This window comes from Myotis nattereri (genome assembly GCF_964212035.1).
Source record: "Myotis nattereri genome assembly, chromosome: 9".
In the NCBI taxonomy this organism is placed as follows: Eukaryota; Metazoa; Chordata; class Mammalia; order Chiroptera; family Vespertilionidae; genus Myotis; species Myotis nattereri.
In genome coordinates this window covers 35,085,434-35,105,619 of record NC_138084.1, presented here as the reverse complement: position 1 = coordinate 35,105,619, position 20,186 = coordinate 35,085,434, and the positions used below count along the sequence as shown (strand labels likewise).

Below are 20,186 nucleotides of genomic sequence, written 5' to 3'. Positions count from 1 at the left end.
AGGGCACATTTGATCTGGATCTCGAAGGAAGATGAAGGGCCGATGTATAAGTCGGAGGAAGAAGAGAGCATTCTAGTGGGCATCAAGGTCAGGAGGAATGGGAAATGGCCTGGTTTGAAGGTGGGTGGAGGGAGCTGAGGTTGGGCAGATGAATTTAGGACTGATGCAGACAGCTTTCAATATGACAGAGAGCCGGAGATTGTGTGTGTGTGTGTGTGTATGTGTGTGTGTGTGTGTAAGTTCAGAACAGAGGTGAAAGGATAAGGGCCCAGGGTCTCATAGGGAACTCTTGTAAATCCTAGGGAGGGTGGGCAAGAAGGGGTTTGGCCTCCAAACATTTTAACCTAGGCATCTCAGCTTGTCCTCCCGAGATGTCCTCAGGAGCAGAGAGGGAGGCCAGAGGCATGCTAGCCCTTCCCCCATCATTGTACTGTTTGGACATTTTCTTCTTGGGCATTTTAAATGCCTACTCACTCATTCATTCTGCAGGTGTTTATGATTCTTACTGGGTGTCAGAACCTGTTCTGTGTAGCTGGGGTTACAGCAGGGAAAAAGAAAACACCAGGGTAAAATCCCTTGCCACGTGGAGGGGAGACAGTAAACGGGTAAGTGAAGCGTATGAGGCCAGGCGATAAGAGGTGGGTGAAGAGCACTGCTGCGGGGAAGAAGACAGGCTGTGCTGGGTGGGGCGGAGGGTGGCAGTTGCGGGGAGGGCTGTCATTTTCAATAGGCTGTCAGGAACAGCCTCCCTGACTCACCCTGTTGCTGGGACTAGTGAGCCAGCAAGTCTGGGGCCATAAGAAAGGGGGCCAGGCCAGGCAGTGCAGGGACCTCGAGTCCCCAGGGGATCCTCTTCGACCCACTGGGTCTCAGCTCGAGGAAGCAGGGAGCCTTTGAGTGTTCTTGAGCAGAGGAGCACCATGTCTGGGAAGATGTCCCTAGTAACTCTGTGGAGGATAGACCATAGGGGATGAGGCGAAGGTCCCAGGAGGAGATGACCAGGGCTTTGAAAAGTCCACTGGCTTGGCACTTCCTGCCTGGGCATGGTGGGGCAGGGCGAGGGAGCAAAAGCAGTGCGGCAGGGTGAGGGTGAGAGCAGGCAGGGGCAGAAAGGGAATGAAGGCAGGGCTTAGGCTGGACGGGTGACAGCACGCTGGAGTTCTTGGAATTTGGCGCTTGGGGGTCGTTTAAACATAGTTGCCGTGAGTTTTCTCTCATTAGTTTAGTGTAGTGTAGTGCTTAAGAATGTGGGCTCTGGGTTTGAATCCTGACTAAGTGACCTTGGGCAAGTTACTGAACCTCTGTGCCTCAAGCTCTGCATCTGTAAAATGGGTGGTAGAATAATACTTACCTTACAGGCATGTATTTGAGAGGGTGAGATAGGTTGCTGAATGTAGAATACTGAATGTGGTAAGTGCCTGTTAAGTATTAGCTTGTTTGACCGTCTGCTCTCTCTCCATATATATGTGTGTGTGTGTGTGAATAAAATTAATGTGTTGGACATATCCTTTCTGTTGTCCTGAACTAAGTCAAAGGAAGAGAATGATGCTTTTAAGGATGAAATGAGGTAATGGATTTGGCTTAGTGGCAGATGAATACTAGTTAAAAGTACTACTATTACCACCAGATATTCTCATGAAGAAAATGATTGAAGAGTGGAAATGCTTTGTAAGGCCATCGGATTCCATCATTATTTATCAAGCCGATGGTGTGCCAGGTGCTGCACATGTTATTTCCTTTCATCTTTGCAATAATTGCCTGAGATAAGCCGTTAACCACATCTCACAGATGAGGAAGCTGAGGCTCAGAGAGGCTAAGATTTGTCCAAGGTCACAGAGCCCATGAATAGCAGAGCAGGGATTTGAGGGTTTTTTTCCCCTTTAACACTGAACTACCTTTTATAGTAAGAACAATTATTCCATGGATGTTCTGTTATGTAAATGTACATCCACGTTTAGGTTCTTACGTCAGTCTCCCTGGGTATTGGTGCCCACATGGAGCCTTGGGAGTTAGAGGCATGGCCAACCTTCAGGACGGACCAGGGGCAGTGTCAGAGAGTGGCAGGGCCCGGAGTCAGCAGCCCATGGGAGGAAGAGGCCCTGGGTGAGTCAGTGCCTTCCCTCAGTGACTCATCTGCAGGCCTTATCAGAGCCTTTCAGCCAGACAGAGTCGGTCAGAGACCTATCTTGGTTGACCCAGCCCCTGAAGTGCTGGAGAAGCAGAGCCTGATAGGTTCAAATCCCAGCTCTACCACTTCCCAGGTGTGTAAGGCCAACTCAGGAGTGAATTTCTTGGTGCTTCAGTTTTGTCATCTGTGAACCCATTCATAGGGCTTCATGAGAATTAAATGAGATGCACCATGTAAATACTTAGAACTGCCTAGCTCATAGCAAGCACTCAGTTATTATTATGCTAACCGTCATTACGGCATAATATTATTATAAAAGCCTCCCCTGACCTGGGAGACCAGAAGAAACTGTCTTATCCTCTCTGCACAATTCCTCCGGTAACACATGTGGTTTTGCCTTATTATGGAGATGTGGGTGGAGCTCTCCCCTTACCAGCCCAAGTGTTTGAGACCAGGGAATAAGTAGGTCTCCATCGGTGCTTTTTAAGTCCCTGGAGACTTGTGCCTTGTCCTAGAAGGTGCAGAAAGAAGTTGGAGGCATGGAATGGATGCCTAGTTCTCCTTTTCCCTTCAAGCCACATTTTCTGAGCTGTGTCCCCCCCCGCTAGGATTATGGACAATGCCTGCTGTTTCTAAGGGAGCTTCACAGCTTGCAAAGCACGTCCACATCCCTCTTTCGCTCTGTCTTCACAATCGTCGGTGTGGGCATTGGTTATTATCCCCATTCAATAGCTCAGGAGGCTGAGGCCCTGTAGAATTAAGTAATTTGCCCACAGACTCACAGCTGGAAGGTAAGGAAACAGGTAACCCCCTCGTCCATCCCAGGAAGCAGCGGTCCGGAGGCTCAGGTTGGCCGTTTCCAAAGCCTTTTCATCCTTTCCCCTTGTCCCGCTCCGGCCAAGGGTTGGGAGGAGCCCGTGTCACCACCAGTTCTGCTTCTATCCTCCTCCCTCCTCCAGGTCCTGTTACTTCCAAGATAGCACTCAACGGCGGGCTTGAACTGAGCCAGTGATCCTAGTTGCCTAAATCATCACCACTCAGTTTTCCCTTCTCCGTGGGCCCGAGGCCTGGCCTGGGACTCTGCACTCGGGGCTTGGTGGGGAGCTGAGGCAGGGGAGCTCTAGCATTTGGAGCAGTGCCTGACCCCAGCGGTGCCCTGGGGAATCTGCAGTCGGAGGTGGAGGAGGCTGGCATCCACGCCTTCACCCAGGAGGAGCCCAGAACCATGTCTAGGGTGCACGGAGTTGCTAGGGGGTGGGTGGCGAAGCAGAGGCTGTGGGGTGTGGAGAGGTGGGGTAGGGTGGGGTGGGGTGGTGGAGCACTTTCTCTCCAGGAGGCAAGCAGGCAAATGATCCTTCCAGCTAAGGTGGGACTAAACCACAGGCTCCAGGGCTTATCAGACTAGTTCCTTAAGCGGAAGAATCTTCTGTGTAGTTCAGCTCAACAAGAGTGACCTCAGGTGAGATAGGGACCTGGCTATGAGGAGCTCATGTCCTAAAGCCTCAGTTTTTACTTTTATTTTCCCCTCTCCTGGAAACCTTGCATGCCAGGGTAATGGTGGTGATACTGCGTGCATAGGGCAGCAGGCAGCTTCCTGGCGTCCTGGAGCTTGGGCTAGAATCTGCGGGCTGGGAGCTGGCCACGCCCTGCTCACTGAGTTGGGTTCTAAGCCTGCTGTGGGGAGAGAGGGGGAATCGGGCCTTTCCAGTCATGGGTCTCAGTTCCCTCCGCGGCTGTTCTGTGACCAAAGGAGCAGACACAGTAGTGTCTCCGGGGTGCGGGTGGGAGAGACCCCAGGTGGAATGGCCCCCATGGTAATGGCTCAGGGGGCCCATTCCTCACTCAAGCCAGTCTCTCTTCTTCCTCCCACCAGCCTGGCCAGTCTCCACTGCTGTTCTCTGCCCACCTGCCTGGTCACCCCTGCCTCCAGTTCTTTTTTTGTTTTTCCCAGCATGCAGTGCTTTCCTTCTCTTTTGCCTTTATCCATCCTTACCCCGCAAGACCGAGAACCAGCCCTTCCTGCTTCAGAAAGGCTTCCTAAACTCTCTCAGCCAAAGGTCCCCCCTTCTCCATATGCCTCCTGGGAGGCATGTGGGTACAAAGGGTGAGCCCGTGCTCCAAGCTGGGAAAATACCCAATCTGAAAAATCATAGTGGAGGCCTAGTCCCCTTGGGGAGGGTGGAGGGATATGGGTTCCGCATTTACATGTCATGTAACGTGTTTTGAGCACCTACCAGACAGGCAGTTGAGCAGAGACTAGAAGTGTGGAGTCGTCGGGCCTGGGGGTACTTTCTAGCTCTGATTCACACGAGCTGTGTGACTTTGGGGAGGTGCTTTGATTTCTCTGACTCTCAGCGCCTCATTTGAACTGGAGGACCCCTGCCCTTCCCTCCCTCACAGGGAGGTGTGAGGATCTGGTGAAATACTCCACGCAGTGCACTTAGCACGCAGTTCCCAGCTCATAGCAACACTAACACGCCAGCCGTGACTGTGCTTGGACATGTACCATCTGTCGAATCCACACCCTGGTTTTATAAGGGAGACAGCGTCCCCCAAAGGGGAGCAGGGGCACCTCGGAGCCTCGACCTGTCCAAGGTCTCAGCACTCTTCTCTCCACTGCCTCTGCGCCCCAAGTCCAGGCTCCTGCTCCCCAGGAATTCTTCACAGTCCCGGTCAGGACACATGGCAAATGCTTAGTGAGTGGTCTTTCCTGGTTTACGGAGAACCAATGTTGGTGGGGAAGGATATGGGACCCCTGAGCATTCCATCCCTTTCAGATTTTAGACCGATCAGCTTGTCCACGGATCCCTGCCAGTGCGGTGCACACCACTGCCACACCAGGCAGTGCTGGGCAGCGTGGCACCAGCTGCGCCCCAGCCAGGGAGTGTGGTCCCAAATCCTTCCCCCAGGGGAAGCCAGCCAGTTCCTTTTCATGTCTTTATGTATTGTTAAGTAGCAGAGCATACAGTTATACAAAGACAAAGAGAAGCAAGGGAAATACCTGTCTGGACAATCCCCCACGACTGGGCAGCCTTGGCCTGAACCCCGTTGCTGGGAGACAAAGAGAAAAGCCACTAGCTGGCCCGCGGGCTCGGGACAGTGTGTGGCTCTGCGTGTGTCCTGCGGGGTTGGTGGGTGAGGCCTCTTTGGAATGGCTTCCTGCGCGCCCCCGCCCCCACCTCCACCCCCACAGGTACAGTCCACACCCTGCCAAGGGTGGCTGCTCTTGATATTACTGTGGTCAGGATGGTTTTCACAGCGTTTCAGGTCACTGTTTCCAATTTTTCTCCAGCAAATGTTGGAAGCTGCCACTTTCTTCTCAGGCTGAGTCTCTTTGTACAAGCTGAGGTTTGCATCTGCAGGGTCCTCGCCACGTGGGTTGTTGAGTTTAGGCCTGTGCTGACCTGGGTGCAGGCCCCCCCCCCCCCTCCGGGGATGAGTGGAATAATGCCGTGGGCTCATTCTCCCGTTCACCTATGGCTAATGCTGCAGGAGATGGGGAGGTTTGGTTCTTTGTTTTTGTTACCAGCCAGGGGTTTGTTTTTGTTTCTGTTTCTCTAAAACCCTTTAAAACACATCTGAGGTAGGGCTCCTTTTCCTAGAGGGAATGGCAAGGGGCTGTTAGAAGACCTGGAGGTATGGGAATGACCATCTTTGGGTGGTGGCCCAGAGGTGGGGAGAAAATGAGACAAAGCAAAGATAACAGTTTAGCTATGTGTCAGCCATTGTAGTTGTACTTGTTAAGTCAGAATCTTTTAGTAAAGCTGTGGAGAAATAAAAACAAACAAAAGCCCCCCTCCCCCCCAAAAAAATCTCTTCATGGGATTCTGACAGGCATATCCAGTTAAAACCCATGGGTAAATGCCATCTCATTAGCATTGCACTGATGCTCTTGGAGCTTAAAATAGCCAATGTCCAGAGAAGGAAACATGCCCACAGAGGCGCTGTGGGTATCCACCGGCTGCCAGTCCTGTCAGGGCCTTAAGGCAGTTCCTTTCCTGAAGGCTGTCTCTAGGTGGGGTGGAGGGCTCATTGTAGATGAGGGGGCAGAGAACAGGTGACCTCAACATCCCCAAAACAGTACCTTCCCTGCTTAGTGGCCTGTGGCTGCAGACAGCTCCCAGCTGACCCCACATATCCCTCCACCCTCCCCAAGAGGACTAGGCCTCCACTATGATTTTTCAGATTGGATATTTTCCCAGCTTGGAGCACGGGCTCACCCTTTGTACCCACAAATATGGCCGAGGAGGAAAGAAACTCTGATGAACCTATCTTGAGTCCCGTGACCACCTTTTTGTCTGGGAGTAGAAGATGGGGTGAAATCTGTTGTCAGAACAAAGGGAGAAGGATACTAGTACTACTAATAAATAAGAATAATACTATTTAAAAAAATATTTTATTGATTTTTTACAGAGAGGAAGGGAGAGGGGTTCAGTTAGAAACATTGATGAGCGAGAAACGTCTATCAGCTGCCTCCTGCACGCCCTCTACTGGGGATGTGACCGCAGCCAAGGTACATGCCCTTGATCGGAATTGAACCTGGGACCCTTGGGTCCGCAGGCCGACGCTCTATCCACTGAGCCAAGCCGGTTAGGGCTAGAATAATACTAACTTTTATTGAGTGCTTATTTTGTGCCAGACATTCTAAGCTCTTTCTCTTTACCTATGTAACTCATTAATCTTCAAATCAACACCATTTTACATACCAGGAAGATGAGGCACAGAGAGGTTAAGCAATTTTCCCAGGGCCACATAGCTCATAGGAGAGCTGGAATTGAACCCATGCAAAGGACTCCAGATGTGCTTGTAACCACCCACTCTGATGCAGACAATAACAACAGCTGTCAGCTGCAGGCACTTACTCTGAGTGACACACTGGACTATGTCCTTTACAGCAGAGGTTCTCGACCTGTGGGTCGCGACCCCTTTGGCGGTCGAACGGCCCTTTCACAGGGGTCGCCTAAGACCATCCTGCATATCAGATACTTACATTACGATTCATAACAGTAGCAACATTACAGTTATGAAGTAGCAACGAAAAGAATTTTATGGTTGGGTCACAACATGAGGAACTGCATTTAAAGGGCCAGAAGGTTGAGAACCACTGCTTTACAGCATTCTCTCATTCCATCTTCAGAACAGCCCCATGGAGTAGGCACTAACATTATCCCTGCTTTCAGATAAGGACTTGAGGCTCACGTAGATTATGTGGCTTGCCCAGGGGTCACCTGACTCATGCAATATGACAGAGCTCAGATAGGAAGCCTGGTTTGCCTGAATCCAGAGCCTGAGCTCAGGACCACTTGAGTGGGTAGCCTTTATGTCAGACACTTCCCTTGCTCTGTCAGAAGCTCCCCTGGTGACTGGGATGAAGAGCAGACCTGGCTCAGCATCTGCACCTCCATTCTCTGTCTGGGAGCTTGGAGTGTGGAGACCTCCGCTCGGTGCACGTTGCTGAGGCTTTGTGGCTCCAAGCTGGGTGTGCTTCACACTAACTCATACCAGAGGGTCCTAAGTAAGTCTTCAGTGCATCTAAGCTCTGGATTTCTTCATTCCTCCATTCATCAAATATTGATGGAGTGCCCAGTGTGGAGGCCCTGTTCCAAGTGCTTGGGGTCCCTCAGTGAAGACCTGGCTGCCATGGAGGTAGGCTTGGAGAACAGCAGAGGGGAAGGTTCCTGAATTGTTCTTAGGCTCCTTGAGATCCATGAGGCCACTCAAGCTCACAGGAGACCTTTCCTGCACCACCCAAGTCAGGCCCACGTGGGCCTGGAGACCTCATGCTCCTTTGCTTGGGACTGGCGTGATGGCAGGTCCAAGAGGAGACTTGTTTCTTCATTCTGATTAAAAACTTTGTGTCAGGGAGTGAGTGTGGGCTTGGAGCCAGGCCAGCTCACCTGTGAGTCCCAGACTGCTGTGGGCAGTGCTGAGTGAGTCTCCAGGTAAGGCGTCACTTGGCTGTACCTTGCTTCCGTTTCCCCCTCTATGACATGACTTTACTACCTGACTCATTGGGTTGCTGGGACAATTGTCTGAGATAGCAAATGATAACTAGCCATGGATGAATCTCTCTTCTTCCTTTAAAGGACTAACTAATTTTTACAGATGTCTCTAAAAGTCAGGGCCCATGGAGGAGTCAGCTAGAAGGCATCCTTGGTGAGGAAATCACCCATTAGGTCAACCTTCTCATTTTACAGACCAGGGAGCTGAGGCTCATGTAAGGGAGGAATGATGCTGGGCTCCAGGCCTTCTGACTTAGTGGAAATAAAGGCAGCTCAAAGCATGTTTGGCTGATGGTCAGAGAGAGGGTACGAGTTGGTATTGGAGTGGCTAGATCACAGTGTGCCCAGGCCTGTGTGGGAATCTGACTGGTGGTCAGCCTTTGTAGGCTGTCCGGAAGTGCCCGCCTGCACCCGCCTTGCAGACAACCCAAGCAGAACCTCAGACAACCCCGCTTCCCTGCTTCTGGTCTCAGCATCGTCCCTGGGTGGGCAGGGCCTTCTGTTCCTGAGATCTGGGGAGCATGGGAAGTTTCAAACCTGGGAAGACCAATGGTAGAAATCTCTGCCAGGATGTCCAGCTTCCCCACCCACTGTGCCCAGAAGCTTCCCTTGAGAAGCAGATAAATGGAGACTCCAGCCTCTCTCACTTCTGGCTCCAGATGACTCCACAGAGCCCACAGCTCATGCTGATAGAATGTGGCCAAGGCGGGCGAGCCTGTTTGTCAGCTGCCACAGGCAGGGGAGGTGTGGCTTAATAATGATGATGATGCCGAAGCCGGTTTGGCTCAGTGGATGGAGCGTCGGCCTGCGGACTGAAGGGTCCCGGGTTCGGTTCCGGTCAGGGGCATGTACCTGGGTTGCGGGCACATCCCTGGTGGGAGATGTGCAGGAGGCAGCTGATTGGTGTTTCTCTCCCATCGATGTTTCTGACTCTCTATCTCTCTCCCTTCTTCTCTGTAAAAAATCAATAAAATATAAAAAAATAAAAAAAATAAAAATAAAATAATGATGATGATGATGTTGACAGAGATGATGCCCAAGTGGCTGCTCTCGAAGCTACCAGCACAAAACTGCACTAGGACACCTCTCACCTGGTGGCGGGGTCACCACGAGCACGTGGTCCCAGTGCGGCCATGCCAGGGCCTTCTACACTCCGAGCCCCTGTCCCTGTCTGTGAGGAGCCACCGAGACAAAGTAGGTCTAGTCCCTAACAGTGCTCGTCCCATGCTGGGCCGGTGCTCAGTCAGTAGTAGCTTCTCTCCCATGAGTAGTCTGAGAATTCTGAACAGTGAGTCCCAACCCCCGCCTCTCAGTGCAGACCTGTGTGTATTAGAGAGAACACCTGTGTGTTTATGTGGACACGTAGGCCTACTGCCCTGCTGAACACGTGTGTGCGTCCAGCGAGGATGGGGATTGGCTCTTGGAGATCTCAGCATGCACACCGGCATTCACTTCTGTCTGCGAGAGGCTGCCTCTTGTGCACAATTTAGAATTGTGAAAGTACATCTTCAGAAATGCCTGCGACTCTGGGCTCCGTTTTCCAGACAGGTGCAGAGGCATGTTCTGCAGAGGCAGTAGATGTAATCAAATCATTTGGGTGGCCATCGGAAGCCAAAGTAATAATTTGGTTAGGAAGCCCAGCCACGGTCAGGGGGCCCACTTTTCTAACTCCCTAGTGTATTTAGCATTTTGGTCCTTTCCATCTTAGGAAATGTAACACATTTCACTTTGGTGACTTGTGACGAGGTGTTTATATCAGCTTGATTTACTTTTGTCATGTCCTAAGCTTAGGAATCCTGGCATTTTTTGTTTTTATGGAAGTGCCTGATGAAGCGTTTTTTCCCCAGACGCACCTCCCTTTCTCTGCAAGCCTTTGTGTGGAGATGTGATAAGCCCCTGGGGTGCCCAGACAGTGGCAGACAATAGCATTTGTGTGAGCATCTCACAATTCCTTTCTTCACATGCAAGATTGGGAGCACAGAGAGGAACTCTCTGTCCATTTCCTCCTGTTGGGTAATGTGTTACTAAGGGGCAAAGTGCACAAGCATGCGGGGCGGGGGAGGCCCTCTTGGCGGGAGAAGATAGGAGGTTGTAACGTATGATAAAGTAACGTTCACTGTTGGGCTTTTGTTTTTAAAGGGACATGGCCATCTGTGCGGGGCTCGTCCTGGAAGGGAGCCGCTTGAGTCACTGCGATGCCTAAGGATCAGGTGGGTAAGCCACAGTGGTGGGTCTCCTTCACTGCATCACTGAGGAGCTCTGGGCTTCAATGGCTCTTTGGAAGGTGTAGGGGCGCTTGCACTCTTTCTACTGGCCCAAGTGAATGTGAGTCCGTTTGAAGAAACAATGGCTAGTGAAAGCTCTCATCTTTGCCTGCAACCTGTGTATAGCCCCCCCATGTGGTCAGAGGAGAGAGGGAGGCAGAGTAGAGACTGAGGTGTGTCTGAGGGCCTGACGGACCGGTCTAACTCAGGGGTCTTTGGGTGAGTGGGGGTCTCTGCCCCCTCTTTCCCTGAGGAAGACCAGCAGCCCAGCTGTCCTGACTCCGGCCCCAGCTCTGTCGATGCTTCAGTCTCTTTCTGGCCCCGATCGGTGCCAAGGCAAGAATCTGACTGGGCAGCTTCTGTCGGGAGTGCCTTCAGGGCACCGGAGACCATTTGTCCAAGATTTGAAAGTGTGATTGCAGCATCTTCCTCCGCTTGGGTCTCATTCTGAGGAGAACCAACCTGTTTACATCTCCGTGTGTTTTCTGCAGGTCCATGGAGGCTTAGGGTCTAGGAGGCTAAGGTATAGGCAGAAATCAGTAATGGCATGTTTTTCACAGTCACCCTCATGCACTGTTATTGTAAGAGCCTTCCCGCTGTGCTCGCGGGCTCCTTCCTTGAAGACTTGTCTGACCAACATTCTGCTGTTGGCCTTCAAGGCCTCGTCCAGTCAGACCTCAGCCTCATAGTCCAGCCTTGTTTTCTGCCTCCCCTCTTTGCCTTGGCTCCAGTCCACCTGCTCCTGGAATAGATCCCCGCTTCTGGGACTCACTGTTCCCTCTGAGAAGCTTCCCTCCCTCCCCAGGGCAAAATCAGCGCCTCTTCCTCCTCTACACTCCCATAGTGCTTTGTTCAGACCTCAGGCACATCACTGGCTGAGGTAAGGTTCGTTCACTTGTCCGTCTCACCCACCAGCTGTGAGAGCCTTGAGGGCAAACACCTGTCCTGCAGCCTTCCTGTCTGAGCTGGGCAGCCCCATCCCAGTGGTACAGTACCGGGCACAAGGCTGGGCACAGCTGTTAGTTGGCTCAAGGAGTTCAAAACCTGAGATTTCTTCAGGGCTTATGGCTAACAAAGTTCTACCTCGGTGTCTCATGAGAGCCTTGCCCCCTGGGAAGGGTAGTCACATCATTCTCATTTATTTTATAGACACGGAGACTGAGGTGTGCGCAGTCAGCTAACTTGCCCCAGGCGGTGGCCTAATATGGACCAGGACCCACTCTCCTGTGGTCCAGGCGAGGGCAGTTTCTGTAATGCCAAATTTTATAATTAGAGAGCACCCAAGAGATCATTTAGAGCAAACCCCTCATTACTGGGTAGGGAAACTGAGGCCTGGCCTGAAGATACTTTCTCAAGATTACATAACCAACCAGGGCCACATGGCGACTTGGAAGGCAGGCTCTGGACTTCTAGTCCAGCCTTCTCTCCACGTCTCCCTCCCTCCCTTGTATACAGCCACCAGAGACCATCTGGGGACTATCATTCTGCATTGACAGGAGGGTGAAGAACTTAATGAGTGCCCTGAGTTAGAGGGAATGTAGAGGAAGGAGAGGAGGGGCCGAGGGGAAATCCTCAGGGCCCCACTCAAGAGGATAGCCTGGTGGGCGCTGAGGATCCATGGGGGTGAGGAGTCCCTGGTGAGAATCCTGGTCAGCAGAATGAGAGGGGTTGACTGGACCAACGGGAAAGCTGTTCTAGTAATTCTGATTCTTAGTATCTGAGCAAAGAGGTCCTGTTCAGGGACCTGAGCATCCCTCCTGTCTCCTGGAGAAACACAGAATGTCGAGTATGTCCACAGAGAAGGGTGGGGCAACAGACAGTGAATCCTGTCATGGTCTGAAATGTGGATGGGGAGGGAAGTGCGTAAGTTTCTGGCTGGCTTATCCCTGTGTGCCTAAGTGAATGTTTGTTTTGTTGTTTCTGATTGACTACACTTCCAGTTGGTCTTCCATCCCGCCCCCCCCCCCCCCGCAACCCCTTGAATCTTGGGGCTCTCCTGGTCATTTGCTCAGTCCAGGTATGCTACTGGACCAGGTAGGTGCTGGCTACCCTTTCCATGTTTATTCTGCCCCTTCTTGGGCATACAGACCAAGGAGCCGGGACTGACTGCAGGTTCCATCCCCACAGGCAGGTTGAAACATACAATTTGCCCAAATTACAGAGAATGTGATGTTTCCCTAATAGGTACCTTGGATTATTTTCCTAAACATGATCAGGTTGTAAACATCTAAACTTCTAGGGCAGGGAAAGTGTGTGGTGTTATGTCATCATTGTTTATACCTTAGGTTTACATTGCAGTTTACATTTATTAAAATTATTTCAACTCATAATAAGGCAGGTAGATTTACTCCCATTTCACAGGTGAGAAATTTGACTTAGGCTGTAACCTGCCCAGAATAAGGGCTGAGATGGGACACTGTCCAGGCCTCCTGTTTATGAACTCAGTGCTCTTTCTACTCTACTATGCTCCAACCATAGCTACGTACATAGAGGAGCTCAGTAAATATTTGTTGAATGAGTGAACTTTGGCTTTTCTTTCTTTCCTCTTTTTTTTTTTTTTGCCACACTTAACCATAAATGGATCCTCTTTGGCAGTAAGGGAACACTACTCTGTGAAGTATTTGAATTTCTTGCCACGATAAGGAACTGGTGAGTTCTCTTCTCACCCAGCCTCACCTCCCAGAACTGGGTCATGCACACTAAATAATTAATGCCTTGAATCTTTTACTTAGAGCTTTCTGCTCCTGATGCTGAGATGATCCTCCAACAGGGATCTTTGAAAGGCAGATCCTATTGCTTGTTGTCATAAACCTTCAGATGACCCATCCAACTGCCCACAATGGATACTCTTGGCCTAATCAGGTCAGACATCCAGTGGGTTCATTTGATCCCCTCCTGCCTGTCTTCCCCACCAGCCTCCTCCAGCTGGAGGAAGAGGATCCTGTGGGTTATCTCAGATATTTAGGGTTTTGTAGGGACAGGAAGACCTATCTCTCCCTTCTCACTGACCTCTGAACTCCCCAAGATTTTTTGGCGAGGGCTGGAGAAAGAACAAGTGGACCATGCCACGTTGGGAAGGAACGCATGGGGTAGGGGAGGCCGTTATCAAAATATCAGCTGGGCCTGCTCTTTCCCTAAGTGAGGCTTGGGTCATGTTGCGCAGAATCTGCAGGGGATCCAACCTAAATAGATTCTTGAGGTCAACGGAGTGGAGTGGAAAAAAAGAGTCGGCTGAAACCAGAGAGCCATGTTCTAGTGTTGGTTGTTCACAGTTTAGCAGCATGACCTTGGGCCAGTCACTGAATTTTACCTGCCCTCAGATTTCTTATTAAGGAAATAAGGGGGGCATTGAGGGTTGTGGCATTTTAAAGGAGCCTCTTAGACTTCTGTGGTTGTCTGAGCTCACTCTGTCTGTCCTTTTGATTAGCGCAGTCTCCTCCTCCCCATCTCCTCCTTCCTGTCTCCTCCTCCCTGTCTCCTCCTCCTCACGTGGCCCGAGCTTGCTTCCATAAGCACTTTTCTCCTGGTCTTTGTAGCTTTGCCACTTCTGCCCCACCCCTCAGATCAGCCAGTGTGCAGATAAGAACTGCCTTTGCTGCCCTGGTCTGCGCCCAGCAGCATGGGGGAAGGTCTAATGTTTGGATAGATTTGGATAGTGTTGGGGGCCTATGGTGTATTGATTAGAATAGGAGGGGAGTGGGAAAAATCATTGGGTGGAAAGAAGCCAGCCAGGTGATTAGGGGTTGTTGGTATTGATGTGTGAATGTCCAAACCTGTAGAGAATTATCATAAAAATTTATTTGAGCCAAACAGAGGATACGCCTGGAAGCAAGATCTCAACAGATTGAGATAAATGCTTCCAGGAAATGACAGATTGCAGCTTCTTTTATGCTTTTGGAATCATGGAGGGAACAGAAGCCATATTACACAAAGGTGGGAGAAAGCAAGGCGGGTGGGGGAGGGGGTGGGATTACAGGAGGGTTAAGAAAGATGATGCGCTCTCTTGCGGGTGGTTATGCTTTAGAAGGAGGGGTCTGAGAAGGGGCATTTCAAAGGTGTGTTGACTTGGATGCACAGAAACAGTGGACAGGGCTTGCTGAAGGCAGAGAGAAGCCTTTTACTAAAGAAGTTATATGCCCTATTAGGATTTATAATCAGGTCACCCCTGTGAGGTTAATTTCTGTAGAACCTTTTTTTTTGGTCCACATTGGTGTATCTATCCAAGCTCTTGATGCCCCAAGGTCCCTGGACTCCGAGTCGCTTGACCAGAGGGTACTAGTTAAGTTCTTCAGAATATCCTCCCAAGTTTATCCTCTTCTTCCCTGGCCAGGCTTTGTGCTCAAGGATGACCAGACACTGGAGCAATGAAGGCCACAGTGTTGGTAGAGGCTGCTCAGTGAGAGCTAAAAGGTATCCCACAACTAACACAGAAAGGCAAGGAGTTGGGGAAGGTAGATCCGTCTCCAAGACTTATGCTTAAAGCTGGAAGGAACTCATCTAATCTAACTCTCCTATTTTATGGGTGAGGAAACTGAGGCCCACAGATGTGACTTAACCAAACCATAAAGCAGGCTGGGGGTGGCCCTGAGGTGGTACTCAACCTCCCGATTCCCAACCAGGCGAGCTGTAAACATCCCATGAAGTGGCGACAAGTTGCCTCCTCACGTGGGTTCAGCCACCACACTTTCCACTCCTCTCTTTGACCCTGAGCTTGATCGTCTTAGGTGTGAGCAGGGCCCCGACTGCTCCCACCTCGTTGTTCACTGCGGCCTAATAAAACTTGGGTGGAGCATCACAGAGAGGGCAGCCTTCTCATGGGCAGGCTGTTTGGCTTGTGCTTAGTGACTCAACACTGTTGAGTCGGCAGTATTCTGTTTTATGTCCTGTCTTGTGGTGAAGGATTAATTCAAGGCAGAAAGGTGAGGGCTGTGAAGGCCCAGCCTCGGCAGTAGTGGCCTCTTGTGGGTTTGCCATTAAGGTAAAAATCTCCTCTGTTGCTAAGCAAGCCTCGTGCTGAGACTGTCATGCGGAGGGCCTGCATTGTGTGCCGCCCGCACTGTCCCTTGCTCTGAGAGAGGGCTCTCGGGTTAGAGGCCGGCCGTCCCTTCTCTGTGTCGATGGCATGTGCACCAGACAGAAGTCACACACTTTTTCCAACAGGACTCCATTTGGCTCAGCATTTCCCACTGAACTCAAGGGGAGGTATCGTGAGCTCTTTCCAAAGGGGAAGCACTAGGTTTACATGTTTTACCTTGTTTGTTCGTCACAGGAGCCCTCTGAGAGTTGGGCATGGCTACTTATTGTAAAGAGGAGAAAACTGAGGCAGATACAGGTTAAAAAACTTGCCCGTGTCCCACAACATACAGGGTGTCTGACTCTAAAGCAGCGGTTCTCAACCTGTGGGTCGCGACCCCTTTGGCAGTCGAACAACCCTTTCACAGGGGTCGCCTGAGACCATCCTGCATATCAAATATTTATATTATGATTCATAACAGTAGCAACATTACAGTTATGAAGTAGCAACGAAAATAATTTTATGGTTGGGTCACAACATGAGGAACTGTATTTAAAGGGCCAGAAGGTTGAGAACCACTGCTCTAAAGCCTTTTCTCGTTGCACAGAGAAGGGAGGGCTCGGGCGAGTGGGCCAGGCATTGATTGAGTCGGGAACCAATGGACTTTCAGGTGCCAGGCCCTGGGCTTGGTTGTGGGCTTCAAAGGTGAACAAGATCTAGTCCCCATAGAGAGACACACCAGGTGTTCGGGAAGCACTGAGAAGAGTGTGTCACAAGGGAACATGGCACTGAGCAGGTGCTGTGGGACTTGGGTATTGAAGGATGAATAGGAGGTTGCTAAGCCAAGAAGGAGACAGAGGGTCTTCCGAGCGGAAGGTATGGTGGTAGGAAGAGGCTGGATTCGGTATTTGGGAGTCAGGAGGAGTTATGTGCATGCTTTCCTCTCAGCGAGGGTAGAAGGAGTGGAACGTTCAGTTGAGAGACAAGCTGGGGTAGGAGGAGGAGGTGGGAACCTGACAGTCAGAGTCCTTTTAAAATGCTGATCATGTGCCAGACCTTGAACGAAACATCAGTTGAGACCAGCACAGATTCTCCAGGTAGAATTCTCCAGGCACCTCACGTCCCTTTCCTGAGAGAAATGTGGGTGGGGCTCATTTTCAGAGGGTTTGTGCTCCTCTTGCGTGCCTCCCGTACCAGTGGGAGTGTTTATTGATGAGGCTAAGGCATCGGAGTGGGACAGACCATGCTGCCAGGTCATGGTTAAAATGTCTCGGATTCCTCTTGCCAAATAAGCTGATAGCAGACACCCTTGTGAGTTCATGCGCAGACTGTCTCTCCAGGGAGGGGCTTGCGTTCCAGACAGGGTCAGCTATAATTCTGTGGGAGTTGGGCGTGTGGGGTGAGAAGGCTACTTAAAAATAAAGACCAATGAAAAGATATAACTGTTTTTAAGGATAATATTTACAAGGCAAAAGTATCCGGGAAGTGAATTATGTGCCATAAGGGTGAGCCAGAATCTTTAAAAAGATCAACTGTTTATAGTGGGAGGAGTAATAATGGTGAAGAGAGGAGCCCTCCAAACACTCTTCTCTCTCTCTCTCTCTCTCTCTCTCTCTCTCTCTCTCTCTCTCTCTCTCTTCTAAAATATATTTTATTGATACTTTATTTAGAGAGAGAGAGAGGAAGGGAGAGATAGATACATCAATGATGAGAGAGAAACATCATCAATTGGCTGTCTCCAACAGGGGATCAAGCCCACAACCCGGGCATATGCCAGGCATCGAACCAGAGGCCTCTTGGTTCCTGGCTCAATGCTCAACCACTGAACTACACCATCTGGGCGCTCTCTCTCTCTCTCTCTCTCTCTCTCTCTCTCTCTCTCTCTCTCCCTCTCTCCCTCCCTCTCTCCCTCTCTCCCTCTCTCCCTCTCCTTGAATGAACTCCTTGCTGAGGTCTCTCCCAGGGAATCAGTTTTGGAAACTGCCCTCTGAGTTGGGCCTGTCCTTCATGGGAAGGAGGGGACAAAGAGCCGGACAGTGACTTAGAGCCGGAGCCTTCTAGGTCTTCCATCACAGTCCACCTCTTCCAGCCCCTGGGGTTCATTCCTTTTCGAGGAAAGAGAAAATCCTCCTGGGACAGCTGCTGCTTATTGTAGTGAGTGCATTTTTTTCAGAATGTAAGCCCAAGCTCCAGGAGGGGAGAGAGACAGCATCTTCATTTGCCAGCACAATGTTTTGCAGAGGGATGGATAGTGGAGACGTCTCCCTAACCTTACAGGGAATTCACCAGCTCGCTCACACCTTGGGTGGCCATCTACCCTGTGGCTACTTTTTTTGGAGGTTTGGGTCAGTGACGGGGGTTTTGAGTCCCTGAATGGGGCAACGGCCAAGTCAGTGACCGGGTGTGCAGTGCTTGTCCAAGCATCTCTAAGCTCATGGAGCATGGCCTTTGAGTGAGGCCTGAAGAGCAGGGCATGCTTCTCCTCAGACCTCTGCTGCCTCCCACACAGGTCCACCGGCCCTCAGTGCCAGCCTCGCAGCCACTACCCACAGGCTAATGTCCAGGACAGCCCAGCCCCAGGCTCGCACGCCTAGTCCTGGAATGTGAAGTGCAACCTGTCAAGCCAGCAATCTCTCCAGAACTGAGTTCAGCAGAGGGGAATATTTTGGGGACTGGTTCTCCGGTGTCTTATCAGCAAGGCCTTTCTGTATTTACTGTCTGGAATCTTAATTGGCTTCATAGAGCTTTTGGGAAAACAGTTCCAGGAGACTTTAGTTCCTCTGGGCAATAAGGAAGTGGCTCAAACGGCCGTCTCTCTCTTCTGCTCAGCCCTCTGCACTGCCTCCAGATAGCAACATACCTGACTCAGGCAGAGATTCCCCAGGGTGGGTCCTGGTGAAGTGAAGGCAGCTTTCTCAGACCCACCTCACCTGGCGGTCTCTGGCCTGCTCATTCCCAAGTCAGAGCTGAGAACCGTTGAGCTGTGTTCACTGAGCACCTTGCCTGACACATGGAGATCAGAATCTGGGGGCCGAGTAAGTGAGCAAACAAATAGCCAGCAAGGCTATCCTCCTATTTCCTAGCAGAAGCAAAACGAAGCGAACAGGTGCCACGCTGAGCTGCCACGCGTGCTGTCCAGGATCCACATGCACCCCAGGAAAGACTGCAGGGCCCTTGGTGCAGAGGGAGTTGCAGATCTCCCATCTCCTAGGTGGGGGCCCGAAGGGAGGGCCAGGTGATCTTTGATGCACATCCAGAAAGTCTCCTCCTCAAGACTGAGTCTTGTTTTGGGAGCTTAAAAGAAACACACACACACACACACACACACACACACACACACACAGTAACATCTGCAAACCTCTGGGAATTTGACCCCAGTGAAAGCAGGGTGGAGTCCATTCTGCCAGCTATCCTGGCTTGCCCTGCTCACCCTGTCTTGGCTGAATGTCCCACCCTTGGCCATGTCTCTTGGGAACCTCCTGGTGGGTGTTCTTGCTTTGCCGTGCTGCTTCTCTGCAGAATAGGAGATTTTACATTGAGGTCAGAGGTCCTGGCTTCCTAAGTAGGCCGACACTTGGATAGGCTTTGAACATGAGGCTTTTCTCACCCAAGCAGGACTCACCTGCCCATGCAGGTGCACATACCCGCTCATAAAGGCCGGATGCAGTTTACAGGCCCTTGTGTAGAGGCTGGGGTAAGGGGCGTGGCCGGCTGGACTGCTGGCTGGGTGGGTGGACGGCTTAATGGGAGGAATGGATAAGCATCTCCGCTTCTGCCAGTGGCAACCCCCACGCAGAGGCCCATGGACTGTGGAGATTCAGGGGTATTATTTCCATTGCTAATCACATTAATGACACTATAAACAGCAAAGCCTGTATAATTTCACATCAGGAAATTAATCCTGAAATTAAAGGTCTATAATTCAAAGGATGCATTTGTAGGTCTCCTACGTGAACTCTAGAGGTGGTGCAATATACGCTGTTCCATTCCTCCTGAAACTGATTTTTACCAGTAAACTCATTCATTCAGCCAACCAATACTAACTACCTCCTAGGAGCACACACTACACCAGCACTGAACTTAGAAAGGTAAAAATCAGTAGACAACTTGTTAATGGGTGAATTGGCCAAAACAGGGACGTAGTACAAGAAGCTGAATTATTTGTATCTGAAATATTGATTGAGCTCCAACTGCTCCCCCAGAACTGAGCTGAGTATTCAGGAAATAGGAAAGACAAGATACCGGACTTTTCCTTAAGTTTACATATTAGTTGTCCAGATAAGACTGATGCATAAAAAATGAGTTGGGTTCAAGGCTAATGAAGTGCCAAATAGTCTGATCCACGTCCTGTTTGACCCCCCTGTTATAACTCTGCCTCCCTACCAGATGGTAATTTCTTGGAAGCTGCGGAGACAGAGTTTGTACACCTAGTACCTACCTGCTATGCTGTGCAGCATCCTGGGTCCAATATAGGTCCTCAGTAAAAGCAATGGATGGAATTGAATGTGGTTAGTAACTTCCAAACCTGGCTGGGCCACAGAATTCCCTGGGGAGTTAAAACAAAAACATTTTCCTCTTGGTCCTCAGGCTGCAGAAATCTGGTTTGGGAGTGGGCCCAGGAAGTTGTCATTTTGGACACTTCCCGGTGCATCTGCTGTAGACCCAGATTTGGTGACCTCTGTCATAGATTCCAGGAGGTAGATGAATGTATGGAGAGAAAAGGTCAGGAGGGATGGGGAAGGTTTGTGCCTGAGAACTCCAGCTCATTCCTTAAGATC

General features: G+C 50.7%; 1 protein-coding gene across 2 annotated transcripts in view; it reads left to right on the top strand.

Annotated features, from left to right (window-relative positions):
* MICAL2 (microtubule associated monooxygenase, calponin and LIM domain containing 2) overlaps positions 1–20,186 on the top strand; it is a gene marked incomplete at its 3' end in the record, with an annotated part of 205,588 nt that overhangs the window by 18,774 nt on the left and 166,628 nt on the right. For both annotated transcript variants that reach the window (XM_081098896.1, XM_081098895.1), the window contains exon 2: positions 10,270–10,340. The remainder of the gene's footprint in view (positions 1–10,269; positions 10,341–20,186) is intronic.